The sequence below is a fragment of the Bufo gargarizans genome, chromosome 1, assembly GCF_014858855.1.
Source record: "Bufo gargarizans isolate SCDJY-AF-19 chromosome 1, ASM1485885v1, whole genome shotgun sequence".
NCBI lineage: Eukaryota > Metazoa > Chordata > Amphibia > Anura > Bufonidae > Bufo > Bufo gargarizans.
Window position 1 is genome coordinate 92105687 of NC_058080.1, and position 20148 is coordinate 92125834.

Consider the following 20148-nt stretch of genomic DNA (forward strand, 5'->3'; position numbering starts at 1 on the left):
AGTCTGTTTAGAAAGTATCACCAAAACTAGAGAGAAGGAGGGGTCTGCCATCATGTAAAATCCTGTCTAAAGCCCACACTACATGAAGATATAAGTGAGGGACATGAACATGTGGAGTCACTGTGGGTAGAAATACATGGAGGCAAAAACAATAGTAAATTATTAATAGGAGTTTATTATAAACCACCTAATATACCAGAGTCCACAGAAAATCTATTACTAAACGAGATAGACTAGGCGGCAAATCATAATGAGGTGGTTATTATGGGAGACTTTAACTACCTAGATATAGACTGGGAAACTGAAACTTGTATATCTCATAAAGGAAACAGGATCTTGGCAGTAACCAAAGACCTTTCCCAAGTTGTTCAGGACCCGACTAGAGGGATGGCCATACTGGACTTAGTATTAACCAATAGGCCTGACAGAACAACAGACGTGCAGGTTGGGGGACATCTGGAAAATAGTGACCATACACTACAGAATTATTAGGCAAATGAGTATTTTGACCACATCATCCTCTTTATGCATGTTGTCTTACTCCAAGCTGTATAGGCTCGAAAGCCTACTACCAATTAAGCATATTAGGTGATGTGCATCTCTGTAATGAGAAGGGGTGTGGTCTAATGACATCAACACCCTATATCAGGTGTGCATAATTATTAGGCAACTTCCTTTCCTTTGGCAAAATGGGTCAAAAGAAGGACTTGACAGGCTCAGAAAAGGCAAAAATAGTGAGATATCTTGCAGAGGGATGCAGCACTCTTAAAATTGCAAAGCTTCTGAAGCGTGATCATCGAACAATCAAGCGTTTCATTCAAAATAGTCAACAGGGTCGCAAGAAGCGTGTGGAAAAACCAAGGCGCAAAATAACTGCCCATGAACTGAGAAAAGTCAAGCGTGCAGCTGCCAAGATGCCACTTGCCACCAGTTTGGCCATATTTCAGAGCTGCAACATCACTGGAGTGCCCAAAAGCACAAGGTGTGCAATACTCAGAGACATGGCCAAGGTAAGAAAGGCTGAAAGACGACCACCACTGAACAAGACACACAAGCTGAAACGTCAAGACTGGGCCAAGAAATATCTCAAGACTGATTTTTCTAAGGTTTTATGGACTGATGAAATGAGAGTGAGTCTTGATGGGCCAGATGGCTGGATTGGTAAAGGGCAGAGAGCTCCAGTCCGACTCAGACGCCAGCAAGGTGGAGGTGGAGTACTGGTTTGGGCTGGTATCATCAAAGATGATCTTGTGGGGCCTTTTTGGGTTGAGGATGGAGTCAAGCTCAACTCCCAGTCCTACTGCCAGTTTCTGGAAGACACCTTCTTCAAGCAGTGGTACAGGAAGAAGTCTGCAAGGTAAGAAAAACATGATTTTCATGCAGGACAATGCTCCATCACACGCGTCCAAGTACTCCACAACGTGGCTGGCAAGAAAGGGTATAAAAGAAGAAAATCTAATGACATGGCCTCCTTGTTCACCTGATCTGAACCCCATTGAGAACCTGTGGTCCATCATCAAATGTGAGATTTACAAGGAGGGAAAACAGTACACCTCTCTGAACAGTGTCTGGGAGGCTGTGGTTGCTGCTGCACGCAATGTTGATGGTGAACAGATCAAAACACTGACAGAATCCATGGATGGCAGGCTTTTGAGTGTCCTTGCAAAGAAAGGTGGCTATATTGGTCACTGATTTGTTTTTGTTTTGTTTTTGAATGTCAGAAATGTATATTTGTGAATGTTGAGATGTTATATTGGTTTCATTGGTAAAAATAAATAATTGAAATGGGTATATATTAGTTTTTTGTTAAGTTGCCTAATAATTATGTACAGTAATAGTCATCTGCACACACAGATATCCCCCTAAAATAGCTAAAACTAAAAACAAACTAAAAACTACTTCCAAAAATATTCAGCTTTGATATTAATGAGTTTTTTGGGTTCATTGAGAACATGGTTGTTGTTCAATAATAAAATTAATCCTCAAAAATACAACTTGCCTAATAATTCTGCACTCCCTGTAAAGTAATAACTTTCCAATTATCATTCAAAAGAGTGTTTCCTCAGGGAGGAACAAAAATACCAAACTTCAAAAAAGCTAAATTCAGCAAACTAAGAGAGGCTGTAGGCCTAACTAACTGTGACAAAGTCCTCAAAAATAAAAATTCTGCCACAAAATGATATATTTTTAAAAGCATCTTAAAATCTAATTGTGAGAGGTACATACCTAATGGGAATAAAAGGTTAAGGAACAAGAAGAAACCAATGTGGATAAATAGAACTGTAAAGGAAGAAATAAGTGACAAAAAGAAAGCATTTAAATCATTAAAACAGGAGGGTCGTGAGGAAGCACTGAAAAACTAGGACACATTTGAATATGTAAAAACAAAAGAAAAAAACTGCCAAACTAGAGACCGAGAGATTAATTGCCAAAGAGAGCAAAACTAATCCAAAAATGTTTTTTAATTAAATAAATGGTAAAAAGTATAAATCTGAAGGTGTCGGAACTCTACAAAGTAATTGTCACGGCTGAGGATGGGGAAAACCCTCAGCCGTGCGATGCCAGAAGAGGTCAATGGCTGCTCGGCCAGGACGACAGAATTAGGGAGCAGGTCACCTCCTAATACATCCCTAATCCGTCCCTAACTCCTAGCTGCATGGGCCGACCTTGAAGGTAGGAGGGCCCATGCTCAGGAACCTCGGATCCCTACTCACCCTCCGACCGGTCCCTGAACTAGGAGTAGGGTAAGATGACCTGTTCCTTCTGGACACGGAGGAACAGGAGTCTCACTGGCCAAGCTGCAAGGAATGGGGGAACAAATACAACATACAGATATGACAGGCGAACTAAAGTAGTTGTCACAGCCACGCTGACTGGAACCCATGCATGACTACAAATGTCCACAAAACACTCAGGGACTCAGCACACATATCACACACGTAACCAGGACATCCATAGTTGCAATAAACAGAGACAAAGGAAAACATCAGGTGAACATCAACATAAAACCTAAACTTATGACCACAAGGGTGGCTCCCACTGGCAGGTGATATAACACAGGAGGCTACTCCAGCTAGCCATGGCTGAAGTACCCCTCAGACTAGAGATAAACACAGAGGCTTTATAGGCCCAAGTAGTCACACCCACACAGACACACCCAGTGATCACACACACAGAAGGGAATTAACCCTTCCAACACCAGGAAGTGTAGTGAGACCACATAAAGGGAAAAACACACAAATACTCACTGCAGCTGTTACCAATGACAACGACATGTGTGGCAAACGTGTCCTGGGAGCCGGCCAAAAGGCCGAGACACTGCCACCACATGTACAAACACCAAACGTTGCCACGGGCAGCCACAGATGAAAGGAAAATGTCAGAGTGCACACCAAACATAAAACAGAGTACACACCAGACATTCAAAGTGCATACATACACACACACAACTCAGGTGTAACCGCATGCACTTGACAGTAAGCTACCTAGCACCAGCTCCGGCTGCTATACTGCCAAGTACAATCACATGTTGCCAGCGGCAACCACAAGTGAGGCAACAAACTAGCGGCCCTCACCTGTGGCTGAACAACAAGACCCAAACCGCAGGCAACAGCATGCAGACACAGGAGTCACAACCATTACCATGGCCGTGACAGTAATGAGGGGTAAGTGGCAGAGAGCGACAAGGAGAAAGCAAAACTATAAAAAAAAAAAAAATTATCCACTGTATTCACTGAAGAAAATAAACTGTTAGATGAAATGCAAAATGTAAAAGTTTATTCCCCATCAAAAGTGCCCTGTCTGACCCAGAAAGAAGTACAGCGGCGTATTAAAAAGATTAAAATAGACAAATCGCCAGGACCAGATGTCATACACCCCCGTATCCTAAGAGAATTAAGTAATGTCATAGCCAGACCCTTATTTCTGATATTTAAGGACGCTATACTAACAGGGAGTGTTCCACAGGATTGGCGCATAGCAAATGTGGTGCCAATATAAAAAAAAATGGTCCAAAAACAGAGCCAGGAAACTATAGGCCGGTAAATTTGACATCTGTCGTGGGTAAACTGTTTGAAGGTGTTCTTAGAGATCCTATCTTGGAGTACATCAATGAAAATAAGCAAATAACGCCACATCAGCATGGCTTCATGAGGGATCGGTCATGTCAAACTAATTGAATCAGTTTCTATGAGGAGGTAAGTTCTAGACTTGACCGCGGCGAATCAATGGATGTCATATGTCAAGACTTCTCCAAAGCATTTGATACTGCACCACATGAAAAGTTAGTCACTAGTGGAGTACCTCAGGGGTCAATATTGGGCCCTATTCTCATCAATATATTTATTAATGATCTTGTAGAAGGCTTGCATAGTGAAATATATTTTTTTGCAGATGACACTAAACTGTGTAAAGTAATTGACACAAAAGAGGACAATATATTGCTACAGAGGGATCTGGATAGATTGGAGGCTTGGACACAGAAGATGCAGATGAGGTTTAACACTGACAAATGTAAGGTTATGCACATAGGAAGGAATAATGTAAATCACCCATACATACTAAATGGTAAAACACTGGGTAAAATGTAATGAAAAAAGACCTAGGAATTTTCATGAACGGCAAACTAAGCTGTAGAAACCAGTGTCAGGCAGCTGCTGCCAAGGCCCATAAGATAATGGGTTGCATCAAAAGGAGCATAGATGCCCGTGATGAGAACATAGTCCTGCCACTTTGCAAATCACTGGTCAGACCACACATGGAGTATTGTGTACAGCTCTGGGCTCCTGTGAACAAGGCAGACATAGAGCTGGAGAGGGTTCCGAGGAGGGCAACTAAAATATAGAAACATAGAAACATAGAAAAATAATAACTGTAATGAGGGTACTACAGTACCCTGAGAGATTATCAAAATTAGGGTTATTCACTTTAGAGAAAAGACAACTGAGGGGCGATCTAATTACTGTATATAAATATATCAAGTGCAGAGATCTCTTCCATCATCTATTTATACCCAGGACTGTGACTGTGACGAGGGGACATCCTCTGTGTCTGGAGAAAATAAGGTTTGTACACAAACATAGAAGAGGATTCTTTATGGTAAGAGCAGTGAGACTATGGACCTCTCTGCCTGAGGAGGTGGTGATGGTCAATTCACTAAAAGAGTTCAAGAGGATCCTGGATGCATTTCTGGAGTGTAATAATTTTACAGGCTATAGCTAGTAGAGTTGGGTTGTTGATCCAGGGAGTTATTCTGATTGCGGGAAGGAATTTTCTTTTTTCCCCTTAGGTGGGGAAAAATGACTTCTACCTCACATTTTTTTTTTGCCTTCCTCTGGATCAACTTGCAGGACAACAGGCCGAACTGGATGGACAAATATATTTTTTGGGCCTTATGTACTATGTTACTAGGATGAAAGCATTTTTGCATTGATGTTGTTAAAATAGGGGTGTAAATCACTCCAGGTATTTGTGGAATAACCCCTATAACATCTAAATATGACTGAACAATTACTGTACTTCTAATTACAGTTAAATGAGATTTCCATGATTAGTGTCGGAATGGGGTGCTAAGAGCCCACCTGTAAAATTCAGTTTGAATACAAATACAGGTGAAACTCGAAAAATTTGAATATCGTGCAAGGTTCTTTTATTTCAGCAATGCAACTTAAAAGGTGAAACTAATACAGTATATGAGATAGAGTCATTACATGCAAAGCAAGATATTTCAAGCCTTTATTTGTTATAATTTGGATGATTACGGCTTACAGCTTATGAAACCCCAAAGACTCAATTTTGAGGTACTTTTTGCTCAGGGGTTATGGATTAATTAGCTGACTAAAGTTTGACACTTTGAGCCTAGAATATTGAACCTTTTCACAAAATTCTAATTTTAAGCTGCATTAATGCAATTCCTTTTAATTTGCATTACTGAAATAAATGGACTTTTGCACGCTATTCAAATTTTTTGAGATTCACCTGTATTACCTGTTCACACAGTGGTAGGCAGTCGCAAGACACTCAATATGTTTAAATATGGGGTCCCTGCAGAAACTTTGAGAAAACAGGTCCCTGGAGAAATAGGATATTGACTGGCCTGCCTCTCTGCAACCTCAAGTGTCCATAATAATACAATTGGTAATTTGCTAGATAATTTGCCTAGTTTTTATATGCACACAGGGTGGTGTATGCTGCCTATATATATATATATAGTATTGAGCGCAAATATTTCAATTGCAAATTTTTTTCTCGAATATCGTAACTTCGAGATTTCGCGAATATTTAGAATATAGTTCCATATATTCGCGAAATCAAATATTCATTTATTTTTTATTTTTTTATTGTTATATTTTTTACTTTCCCACTTCCCTAACCCTGGGTTCACACCTGAGCGTTCTGAAAGGAGCACTCTGTATGCGCGATTGAACCGGCGTTTGCAATTGCGCATACAGAGACAAGCGAACGCCCATTGTCGCGCGTTCCCGAAAGTCTATGTACGGGAACGCGCGACAAAACGCCCCAAAGAAGCTCAAGAACTTTTTTGAGCGTAGGGCGTTTTTCAGCGCGTTCAAACGCGCTGTAAAACGCTCAATTGTGAACCAGGGCCATAGGGAAGCATTGGTTTTCATGTGTTGAGCATTTTACAGCGCGTTTGAACGCGCTGTAAAACGCTCAGGTGTGAACCCAGCGTTAAGTAGTTCTTACCTGTCCTTTGGATTTCTGGCTTCCTGGCGACTTCCGTGCTCATGGAGCGTCCCCATCACCATGGGAACGTCTCCATATACTAGAATGTACTGTCGGATTTGAGAATTACATTGAAATCGCAATTCGATAAATTCAAGTTATAATAATCAAATTGCGATTTCAACTTAACACTGCAATATTCCATATTCGTTAATTCTAGCCTAATATGGAATATAGCAGTGCTAAGTTGTAATCACAATCCGATTAATTCTAGTTATAATAATCGAATTGCGATTTCAACTTAGCACTGCTATATTCCATATTAGGCTAGAATTAACGAATATGGAATATAGCAGTGTTATGTTGAAATCGCAATTTGATTAATTAAAGTTATAATAATGCTCTCCTCTTGCCCTGTATGGATAGACGATCGTTTTTTTAATGCATTGGAGGGATTGATAAATGATCTCATATGGGGGAGAAAAAGGGTAAGGTTGAAACAAAAATATTTGTGGTTAGATGAAGAAGATGGTGGTTTGTCCGTTCCATGCTTTCGTGGCTACTACTATGCTTCCCAGCTGCAATGGTTAATGACAGAAGACGACAGATTGCGTAGCTTTCTGTTGGATAAGAGAGAAGGTACACAGTATAACATGGTTAGTGTTTTAGAAACAGGGATGTTAAAAATAAAGGGCAGGAGGTGCCCAATTAGTAAAATGATATACTTAATATGGGTTAAAGTTAAGAAATTACTGGGTATAAATCACTCATCAAGGATTACCCCTATATGGGGAAATATACACTTAGTTGAGTTTCAGAGGTTAGATGATTATTTATTTTGGGAAAGAAACGGTATAAAGTTTATTTCACAGATTGAGGTGGAAGGAAAGATGAAGACACTAGAAGAAATTGGGCCTAGTATAGAGGTAGACACCCTTACACGATTTAGATATTATCGATTAAAACATGCATTGAGTTAACTAAAAATAAAAAATATTTAAGCACAAAATATTCAGAATTTATAGAATTCTGTTATTATCGTAATGGGACTAAAATATCAATTTCACAGATATATAAAAAAATTAAGAGGGGGTTAGGTGGGGTGATTAAATTTAAAAGTGAGACTAAATGGGCACAGGAAGTGGAGTCTGATACTTTAGACTGGGGTCTTATTTATAAAAGTATAAAGAGGTGTACTATATCGAGTAATTTCCGGTTGATACAGTTTTTCATTCTCCATCGAACCTATATAACTCCCTGGGTGGTGAGCAGGATGTATAAAACAAACGACTCTAGATGTTGGAAGTGTAGAATGTACAATGCAGATTTCATTCATGTGATCTGGCACTGTCCTCGAATGCAGGTTTATTGGGCCCAGATATTCCAGGAGCTCACTGGGGTAACTGGGTGTAATGTGCCATTGGAGATCTCGATAGCGGTGCTGGGCTACATTAAGGAAGTTGGTTTGGATAGAAAAAGTGAAAGTAAATGGGAAAAGGGTCTAATGTTGGCGCGGGTTGTTGTGGCCAGGGAGTGGGGGGCGGATAAACCACCAAATATTGAAGAGTGGAAGAAGTTATGTGAGAGGGTACAGAGATATGAATATGCCTGTAAGAAAATGAAATAGGAAAACTAACTGTATGAAAGGCAGGAAGAGTCTAAAAATTGGAAAACCCAAATCCCCGATATGGGATCATGAAATCAAATTCTCTATAGAAACCACCAAGACAACCAGGGGTGGGGGGGGGGGAGGGGGGGGGAGGGATAGGTTGGGGTTATAGATGTTCTGTATATGAAATGAGAACTGTGTACTAAATGCATGAGCATTTTTTTGCTCCATTATTGATTATCCTGTTTATGTTCACTTGTATTTTTATATGTTGAAAAAAAAAAAAAAAAATGTTAAAAAAAAAAAAAAAAAAGTTATAATAATCGATTAGCGATTTCAACTTTTTACGTATATTCTTGATATTGCTCTAACTTCGTCTTTTAGAATATTCGTAATATTTTAAAAGACGAAGTTAGAGCAATATTACGAAATTTCATAAAATACACATATAGAGTGTAATTTAGCTAATATAGTGCTATAAATAAGATTATACCACTATATTAGCTAAATCGATCGATTCTACATTTTTTCGAATATTCGCTATATTGCAAGAAGCAGGGTGGAATCGATCTTGTTATTCTAATTCCCGATTTCTGCCCGAAAAGCGGGAACGTTATGAATGATCGCATGAGGAATCGATCTTATGAGGGACGTAATCGTGTCACGTGACATGTCCCCTGGTTTTGGTTTCAGTTTTGCATTGCTTCCAGTGGAGTTTTCTGTCTTAAAATCGACGATCGAAAATGGGCAAAATTCGATTTCAAAAGGATGAAGAAGAAATTATTCTCACTGTAAGTAATATTGTATTACAGCACTGTATTTAATTTCACATTGCATGCATGTCAGAACAATATTTAGCATTAGCAACACTTGACCTACAGCTAACTAAGGCTACTTTCACACTTGCGTTCGGAGCGGATCCGCTTCTATAATGCAGACGATGGGATTCGTTCAGAACGGATCCGTCTGCATTATATTTCAGAAAAAAAGTCTAAGTCTAATTGTTAGTCAGACGGATCCGTCCTGACTTTACATTGAAAGTCAATGGGGGACGGATCAGTTTGAAATTGAGCCATATTGTGTCAACGTCAAACGGATCCGTCCCCATTAACTTACATTGTAAGGCTACTTTCACACTTGCGTACGGGGCTCCGCTTGTGAGTTCCGTTTGAAGGTTCTCACAAGCGGCCCGGAACGGATCCATACAGCCCCAATGCATTCTGAGTGGATGCGGATCCGCTCAGAATGCATCAGTCTGGCACCGTCTGTACTCCGCTCCGGTCAGCAGGCGGACACCCGACCACAGCTTGCAGCGTTCCGGGTGTCCGCCTGGCTGTGCAGAGTCAAACGGATCCGTCCAGATGGGGACGGATCCGTTTGAAGTTGACACAATATGCCTCAATTTAAAAACGAATCCTTCCCCCATTGACTTTCAATGTAACGAACGGCCAGGCGGACACCCGAGCGCTGCAAGTTGCGTTCGGAGCGGATCCGTCTGATGTCTGCACAGACGGATCCGCTCCTATAATGCAGACGATGGGATCCGCTCAGAATGGATCTGTCTGCATTATATTTTTGAAAAAATTCTAAGTGTGAAAGTTAGTCAGACGGATCCGTCCAGACTTTACATTGAAAGACAATGGGGGACGGATCCGTTTGAAATTGCACCATATTGTGTCAACGTCAAACAGATCCGTCCCCATTGACTTATTATTTATATGTAGATTGAGTGTTGCTAAATAGTCGTGTATGCAAAACATTTTTATTTTATTTTTTCCGTTCACATAGCTATATGAGGCCTTTTTTTCTTGCTGGACAAGATGCATTTTTAATGCCACCATTTAATTTACCATGTTTTGTATTAGAAAAAATTGTTTTATATGTAAAATTGGGAAAGGGTGGTAATTCAAACTTTTAATATAGTGGTGTTTATTAAAATTTAATTTTTTTTTTACAGCAATTAGCCCCCATAGGGGTCTCGTACATGGGATCTTTTGGTCCCGTCTCCTATTCACGATAATAGAGATCTATTACGGTGAATAGGATTTTTATACACTCCATTCTGCGCTGTGCCTCGTGCATAGCTCAGTAGGGAGAAAGCCATGGCAGGCCTGAATAGCTTAAGCAGCGTCCATGCTGCCATGGCAACGATCGGAGTCCCGCGATTTCACTGCAGGGGCTCCGATTGGAAGGAAGATGGAGGCGCATCACGTCACAGGTGCCGCACTGAGCCTTGATCGCAGTACCTGAGGGGTTGAATGGCAGGGGCGGCGTGATCGCCGCTTCCTGTTAGTGCGGCCGGATGTCGGCTGTATCATATAGCCGGCAGATCGTTCGTATGGAGCGGCTCACTGCAGAGGCCCGCTCCATACATCCCCTGTCACGCCATGACATACCTTTACGTGATAATGTGTGAAGGGGTTAAAGGCGTAACTACTTTTTGATTATTTTTTTTGTGGATATTTCTTTGAATATTTGTATAATAAAAAAAATTGTGATGATATGCTTTCATCTTTATCCTTCAGCGCTTTCTGGAGCGGGGATACCAATGGACCAGCAAGAGGGTCGAAAAACTGGCCATTGTGCAGTCTGTCCGGGTTGAATTAAAATTAAAAAGTGGCATATGGCATGACCACAAGGCCATTTAAAAAAAGTTTTGTGACCTGAAGCGCCTACACAAAAAAATGGTCGATGAGTACAGTCGGCGATTATGCCCAGGTACAATGCTTACGTGATTTTTGTATCTCTCTCTACAACACTCAGTAATTTATATATTCAGTTATGCTGCTAATCTGTACAGATGTAGTAGGGTTAACACACAACCTCTTAACTCAAATTTCTCAATTTATCACGTAATCTTGAAACACAAGGTATTTTTAAAATATCTTAACACATTTAATTGCATTAAGTTTACATAACATGTCTCATAAAGCATGTGTGTTTCTTTCTACTACATCCGTGTTTCATCACTTTTCAAATGATTACTTAATACCTGGTGTGACGTGTACAAAATCTTCCGGTTTCATCATACATCTCTACCTCGCTGAGATTGTATATATATTGTTATACACACAGCGCGGTAGTGATGTATGATGTCTCCGGATGATTTCATACGTTTCACACGTTTATAGCTACATAAACTGCAAACATCATTCAGCATTCCGGTCAACGTCCCCGACCATTACATACATCCCCCACTTAATTTGCATGGGATTCAAGATTATATATATATATATATATGTATACACATATATATATATGTTCCACAAAAACTATAAAACGCAACCATCGATTTAAACGAAACTTGGTATACACATCCCATGCTACCTGGAAATAAATCTTGCAGGGTCTCGGCTCTCTACGACATACACGAGATTCCCAAAAAATGACCTGTATTATCCAATACAAGCGTGCCAGCCTTTCACTTAAATCCTAACTGCCAATTGACGGGAGCTGTGGAGTTCACAGTTAAAGGGGCGTTCACCGTGAAAGTCACTGTGTATTAGGGCCGGTCACCATCAAAGTCACTGTTAAAGGGGCGGTCACCGTCAAAGTGACACTTAAAGGGGAGACTTTAAGCCTCCTTCTAATTATAAAGTTACCGTGACAACTAAATCAACAGATCTTCAAAATGCGGCTTAGCAGACAGTATAACGCTGGCAGCCACAAAAAATGATATACCCAACATAACACCATCCAATAACCCCTCATCTAATTTCCGAACTGTTGTTTGCTTTACCTAAACATCCAATACCCAGTCACAATACCCTATAGGGCACCTTCCTAACAAATCCCATGTTACCTCATCCTACCTTGTAACTTAGACTAGTTTTTTTTTTTTTTTAAAAAAGGTAAATCCACTATTGGTATAATTCATTATCCCATGCAGATTCCACCATATAGGAATTTCTTGATCTTTACCTTGGCTATGGTTTATGAGTTGTTTGTGTAAATTCTTAACATTGTGTCATTATTATAGGTCAACCCGTTCCCTCGATCCGCCACCACAAAAAACAAAACAAAAAAAGGTGAACGAGGAGCAGGGAGAAAATGTGGAGGCGCCCATGGAGGAGGAGGGGGAAAATGTAGAGGCCACTTCCCCCCAAGATGTTGCCGAGACAGAGGCCACTGAGGAGGAGGCCGGACCTACCCAGCCACCTGATTCCGCCCCCCCAGCTCCAGAAAAGGAGGAAGAGGTGGTCTACATCCCCCACCGGGAGGGTAAATATGTGCACACATTACTATAATTTGATATACATAACATATTCACAAGCATCCCAAGATCCCCACAACACCCTGCATCTCTGGAGCTGTAATGCACATGTGTAATGAATCTGACAAATAGCAGCCCTTAGTTAACATGGCTGCCTGTTTAGCTGAGTTGCATTTGCACCCCGGTTCACAAACGATTATGCCTGGGGGCAGGGTGTTTGTTGGTCCGTATCCGTAATAGATTGTTCCTCTGCATCAAGTCATGTTTCGCTAAAGCCTACGCTTAATGGCCGGTCGTGAAGTGGTTAAAAGTGGTAACAATGAGGGGACAACAAAAACTAGTGTTATATTAAAATAAAAAAATGCACTATTTGTCTATAAGTAACCCTAATTTTAATTATAATTTTTTTTTTTCCAGTTGTGAACATGGCCATACGAGAATTTGAGGCCACCAAACAAGAATTTATAAAAAATGTAGCGGAGCTAAAAAAAAATCAACACCGCTATAATTGTTTTATAAAACAATCTTTAAATAAAAAAAATATTAAGAATATAAATAACAGAAGCCCCAAAAAACTAATGAAAAAAAAAAAATAAGGCAATTTTTTAATTTCTTGGAGCTTTTGGAGCAGTCCAGCCATGGCCTTTTTGTTGGCCTCCTCTGCTAGGGTCAGCTCATCCCTCACCCTTTTCCGCAGCTGCGCCCTCAACTTTTTCATTCGGTCGCACTGCTCCAGCTGCACTTTTTTCACCTCTTTTTATTTTTCACCTTGTTTATTGCTGTAAAAGTAAAGGAAATATACATTTTATATCTACTTTAAAAGACAATCATTGTTTGGTGTATAAAGCAGATAAAGCCATGTCTGACCCAGGAAGAAGTACATCAGCGACTTAAAAAGATTAAAATAGACAAATCGCCAGGACCGAATGGCATACACCCCTGTATCCTAAGGGAATTAATAAATGTCATAACCAGACCCTTATTTCTGATATTTGCCGACTCTATACTGACAGGGAATGTCCCACAGGATTGGCGCATGACAAATGTGGTGCCAATATTCGAAAAGGGTCCAAAAACAGAGCCTGGAAACTATAGGCCTGTAAGTTTAACATCTTTCGTGGGTAAACTGTTTGAAGGTTTTCTGAGAGATGCTATCTTAGAGCATCTGAACGGAAATAAGCAAATAACGCCATATCAGCATGGCTTCATGAGGGATCGGTCATGTCAAACTAATTTAATCAGTTTCTATGAGGAGGTAAGTTCTAGACTTGACAGCAGCGAATCAATGTACTATGTTAATGGTTGTCGTATGGATGTGGAGCTGGAGGAGGATGAGGTAGTCTACCAGCTCAGAGATAGAAAACAGAGGGTGGTTATCAATGGTACACACTCAGATTGGGTCACTGTCACTAGTGGGGTACCTCAGGGGTCAGTATTGGGCCCTATTCTCTTCAATATATTAATTAATGATCTTGTAGAAGGCTTGCATAGTAAAGTATCAAGTTTCGCAGATGACACTAAACTGTGTAAAGTAATGTACACTGAAGAGGACAGTATACTGTATATATACTACAGAGGACAGTATACTGTATATATATACTACAGAGGACAGTATACTACTACAGAGCGATCTGGATAGATTGGAGGCTTGGGCAGATAAGTGGCAGATGAGGTTTAACACTGACAAATGTAAAGTTATGCACATGGGAAGGAATAATGCAAGTCACCCGTACATACCAAATGGCAAAACACTCGGTAACACTGACATGGAAAAGGACCTAGGAATTTTGGTAAACAGCAAACTAAGCTGCAAAAAACAGTGTCAGGCAGCTGCTGCCAAGGCCAATAATAAAAATGGGTTGCATCAAAAGGGTCATAGATGCCCGTGATGAGAACATAGGCCTACCACTTTACAAATCACTAGTCAGACCACACATAGAGTACTGTGTACAGTTCTGGGCTCCTGTGAACAAGGCAGACATAGCAGAGCTGGAGAGGGTTCAGAGGAGGGCAAATAAAGTAATACCTGGAATGGGGGGACTACAGTACCCTGAAAGATTATCAAAATTAGGGTTATTCACTTTAGAAAAAAGATGACTGAGGGGAAATCTAATAACTATGTATAAATATAGCAGTGGTCAGTACAGAGATCTCTCCCATCATCTATTTATCCCCAGGACTGTGACTGTGACGAGGGGACAACCTCTGCGTCTGGAGGAAAGAAGGTTTGTACACAAACATAGAAGAGGATTCTTTACGGTAAGAGCAGTGAGACTATGGAACTCTCTGCCTGAGGAGGTGGTGATGGTGAGTACAATAAAGGAATTCAAGAGGGGCCTGGATGTATTTCTGGAGTGTAATAATATTACAGGCTATAGCTACTAGAGAGGGGTCGTTGATCCAGGGAGTTATTCTGATTGCCTGATTGGATTCGGGAAGGAATTTTTTATTCCCCTAAAGTGAGGAAAATTGGCTTCTACCTCACAGGTTTTTTTGCCTTTCTCTGGATCAACTTGCAGGATGACAGGCCAAACTGGATGGACAAATGTATTTTTTCGGCCTTTTATACTATGTTACTATGTTAATCCATTATATATTGGTTTAGTTAGGATTAATAATAGTTCTTTAGACTTTAGGGTTATGGGCTTAGAAGTTAAGTTAATGCTTTTGATGTAGATTAATTACTTTATAATGTTCATGTTTTATATTACTGTTGTGTGTTGTACGTTCTTTGTTGACAGTTTCATAGTTTTTACACCATTTTTTAGATAAATATTAATATTGTTTTGTGCACTTTATTTTTTTGTCTAAGAAAATGTTTATATTTTGGATGCTCCTTACATCCAATATTAAACAGTATGCTTTATTCAGATACTTTACAGAAATCAGTACACCAGTAACATCAGCTAGCTTTAAAAAAAAACTTTACGTGGAATTAATTAGGGTCCGTGTTTTTGGACTAAGTGCCCAGACAGATATAGTGGCACAGGTCACTCCTGTACTCCATCAAGCCTTTTTAATAAAATTTGGATTAAAAATTCTGTTCTTTTCAAGTGTGAACAGGAGATGTGAAAACTGAACCTGCAGAGAAATGAGCATGGTCTCTGACAGACCCTAAAGAGTGGTGATATACTAATATTTTTGTTACACTGCTTGGAGTGAACGCAAAGTGTGGGACTTTAGGTTATGCAATATCTGAAGTCTGAATAACAATTAGAGGTTGAACTTGAACTTGTTTATAATTGTTTTCTTGAATCAAATCTGCCTGTGGTGAAGACTAAACTGACACCTGTATGTGTGTGGGCACATTTTTTTAATTAAAACATCAACAGAATATATTTACCCTACTGGCGGGGGGTGGTCACCATCTCGTCTTCTTCCTCATCCTCATCCTCCTGGACCTGAACTGCCTCAGGTGGACTATGGGCCTGATGCCCTGATGGTCCTGGCTGCTCCTCTTCCTGCTCATCATCCTCCTCATCCTCCGTCATTGCCTTCTCTTCCACCACCTTCTTCTTATTCGAGCGCTTAGGGCGCCCTTTAGGAAGAGGCACCCCTGTATTTGAACAAACTTTTAAAAAATAACAAGATAAACAAGCAAAGCAAAAAAAAAAAGCTAACGGTACACAAATTAATCTATGGTGGGATCTGGATGGGATAATGATTACCCCTATGTTTGATTTCACATGATTTGGTGTTTGATGAAACTATGAATGAAGTCTTTCAGATGGTTTACAGTTGAGTACGTTAAAAAGCTAGGATGAGGTAGCGGGGGGTATTGGTTCGGAAGGTACTGTTTCAGGGTTATTGAAATGAGGTGGACCAAGTCAACTGTTTTGACATTGGATAAGGGTTTACATCATATATCTGTATCTCGCTGTGAGTGTATGTATATATTGTAAATATCAGCTACGTGTCCCAACATTTATCAAATCCGTGCTGGATAACTTTTAGGCAGAAGAGAAACCCAACAAAATAATTTTTTGCAAATTTCCAACGTTACCATTGTACCTGAATACCAGTATAGTCTGTCTTCCACACAATTATCATTTTGCTGTAACAGCTGCCTATATTCAATATGCTGACTGTGCTTTTAATAGTGTGCCTGCGAAGCTGTATGGTAGGAAATGTCTAAAGCCGATTAGTACGCCTTAGACCTTTTCAAGGGTATGCGGCCCACAGAGAGGGCTCTGAGTGCCGCCTCTAGCACCCGTTCCATCGGTTCGACACCACTGAACTAAGTTATCAGTTGTAAAGGGATAGAAATACTTATTTGCATAACTGAACACATAAATAACAATAGGTGGGTGATAGAAAAATAATGTAAGCATCATACCTGGACAGTTTTTGTCTCTGACCTCTTTGATCAGATCCATCTTGTGCCGTTTGAGGTCCGACCATTTCTTTAGCATGGCATTTTTGGAGTGAATTTTTCCATGCAGGTGCCACAGCCAGCGTGCTTCTCTCTGCACTATGGCCTGCTTCTCAAGACGGCATTTTATATCATCGTATCCCTTCTCCAACATAGTCTGCAAGATAACAATGTCAACCATCAAAAATATAATGTAATATCAAAACGGTAAAAGAGTAGATATTTATATAGTTCCCTATGGAACTATATGAAAGTAAAAAAATAAATAAAAACATTTATATTCAAGGAAATATAAGAACTAACTACCTAAAACATAACTTTTATTCTTATACTCTAAGATCAACAGATCCCTATCTAGGGACTAATCAAAATACAACACAGACAAACAACAAAACATCCGTAAGCAGCCGACGAGGAACAGACGGGAATGTAATACTGGCAGCGGGTACTGGGCAACCATATGGGGTCCCTGGTGTATCCCTGGGGTATCCCTGATCTTATTCTCTGCCCAGAGATGCCCCCAGATGCTAGAGGCACTCTGTCCTCGTGCCTAAAGCTATCTGTCCTTAAAAAAACCCTTACCACACAGATTGGCCCATATGGATGCCCGGGTCATTCAATGCGCAAATTATATTCTAATGGATAGTATTGGTCTCCCTTCTAGTCCCAATGCGTTTCCCCTATTACATATAGGTTCATCAGGAGACAGTGAAGGTAATCAGGTGGCCCACCCACGATGTTAGGTGGCCACACACCAATGGTTTAAAATACATAAACCAAAATCAAAAAGAAAAATAAACTAATAACTGGAGCAACCCCAGGATCGCCTATATCAGCCAAGGATCTCACAACAATGATATATACTGACATTTACCAACCAATTCAGATAGAAACGATAATTAGGATTAGTTCAATACTCATCTATTTGCTGTAAGAGTCCTGAGCGGCGATCTGCAGGTTGGGGTGCTCCAGGGGGCACTGAAAAATGAGGCTCCAATTTGTGTGCTAGTTCCTAGCTCATTTAAACTCCCAGGTGGGGCGGTGCCTGATAGTGGCCCTCCAATCACCTAAGTGGTGGGGGCGTCATATGGTCCAGTCTCCGCTCTGTCCCTCCTATTCATAAGTACCATGTGTCAGTTTAATATAAATATATTCAGGTATACTGGGATATGTAAGTGGTTGATGGTGTCTCAGAACTACCCCTCTTCTGTTTAAAGTATTGTGTAAACGAATTGACACTATGTTCTCCGCTTACACCGATTACTCAGATCATACCTGGTGGAACGCACGCCAAGGCTCAGAAATGGCCGTGCGTTCCACCGTGAGCAGGCCGATCCGGGTCTGCGACGTCATCAAGTGAGCGCGGTGTCTGGAATGCAGTTATGTTTGCGCTCCAGCGCCGCGTATCGTGGGCGTGGCTATGCGTTCCACGGCCCCGTCTCTGAGTCCTGCTATGTAGAAGCCGGCAAGGGGGGAGGAAGAAGTTGGTCAATTACGGCGAAAGGTATGGGGAGGGGATATCAGAGGTACCCAGATGATACTAATGCCCATATGGTGGGTCAATGAATACGGAGGTAATGATAGTCTGTCATTGGTGACAGATTCCATCAAGTATGTTCTTGGGGTTGACCCCATCCGGAATAAGTGACACACACATGTGGGTACTTCATCATATGTATATCTGGAATAGGGGAGATACAACTATATATTCTTTATTAAGCCTCATGGGTTGATCAACCCTGACCATATGAAGGCCCCTATAGACGGCCAGAATTAGAATTAATCATGATAAGTTAGTTTTTCTGCAAATGGCATCCCATACATAAGGGATACTAATATGGCACCACATAGGTGAAAATTTGAGATGTTTACCCTCCAACCTGGAGCTAGGACAGTCGTTATTACTATGTGTGACAGATACATATGATAATAGTATATGACCTAAATCATTGGATAGGTCCTAATGATAGTAAAAGTGACATTTCGCGTGTCGATATCCAGTTCAGTCGTGAGGAGGGAAGCAAAGACACGGTTCTGACAGGATAACCAAGTGTTTTATAGAAAACTAGAAAATGTTAGTTGTTCATTTAAGCCACCTGGGGACTGTGAGCGGAACCGGAAGATCCACTCCGTCTCTTTCTGGAGGATCCTCCGGTCCCAGTCACCCCTTCTAGGGGAGGGTCTAATTAGTTCCAAAGCGGAGAATTTGATTAATCGGAAGTCCCCGTTGTGGGCATCCCACATATGATTAGCTATGTGTGTGTCCTTCTTGTTTTTGATGTCATTCACGTGTTCCAGGATTCGTCTCCGAAATTCCCTGAATGTTTTACCGACGTAATCCTTTGGACACGTGCATTGGGCCAGGTACACAATCCCCCTACTGCGGCAGTTTATTAAGTCCCGTGTATCATACATTGTGCCCGTGAGCGAACAGATGTTCTGTTTAGAGGGGTTGATGTTTTTACAGGCTAGACAGGACCCACATCGAAATGAGCCTAATGGCTTGCGATCGAGCCAAGTTCCTCTCGGAACAGGTCCTGAATAGTGACTGTGAACCAGTCGATCACGAAGACATCTCCCCCTTCTAAGCGATATACTTGGACGAGAGGATAGAATATCTGACACGTCCCGGTCCATCAAGAGGATCAGCCAGTATTTGTTGATAATTTCCCTGACTTCCTTATTTTTTGTGTCAAATGTGGAAATGATTCTAATCGTCTCCTCCTTTTTCTCCCTTGACTCTTTAGGTATCAAAAGAGAACTTCGCTCACAGACAGACGCATTATGAAAGGCCTCCCTAAGAACATGCTGCGGATAGCCCCGTGTTGCAAACCTCTTCTGCAATTTTCTTGACTCTTGGTAAAAACCTTCTTGATCTGAGCAATTTCTCCTCATGCGTAAATACTGCCCCCGGGGAATGCCCCTCTTCAAACTGGTTGGGTGGTGGCTATCCCAGTGCAGTAGGCTGTTTGTGGCCTTCCTGAAGGTGGAGGTGAAAAGACCGCCTCCGGTTTTGGTGACCCTGACATCCAGAAATGTTAATGATGTTGATATTAAGAGCCTCAACGAACCTGGTAAACTCCTCCAGACTCCTGTTCCAGATAATGAAAACATCGTCAATGTATCTGGTCCAGAAGACGATCTTGTCCCCCCACCAGTTATGGGTATCAGGAAAGACCACTTGGTCCTCCCACCAGCCCAGGAGGAGGTTTGCATAAGTCGGAGCGCAGGGACTCCCCATCGCGGTCCCCCTGAGCTGGTGGAAGAACTGCC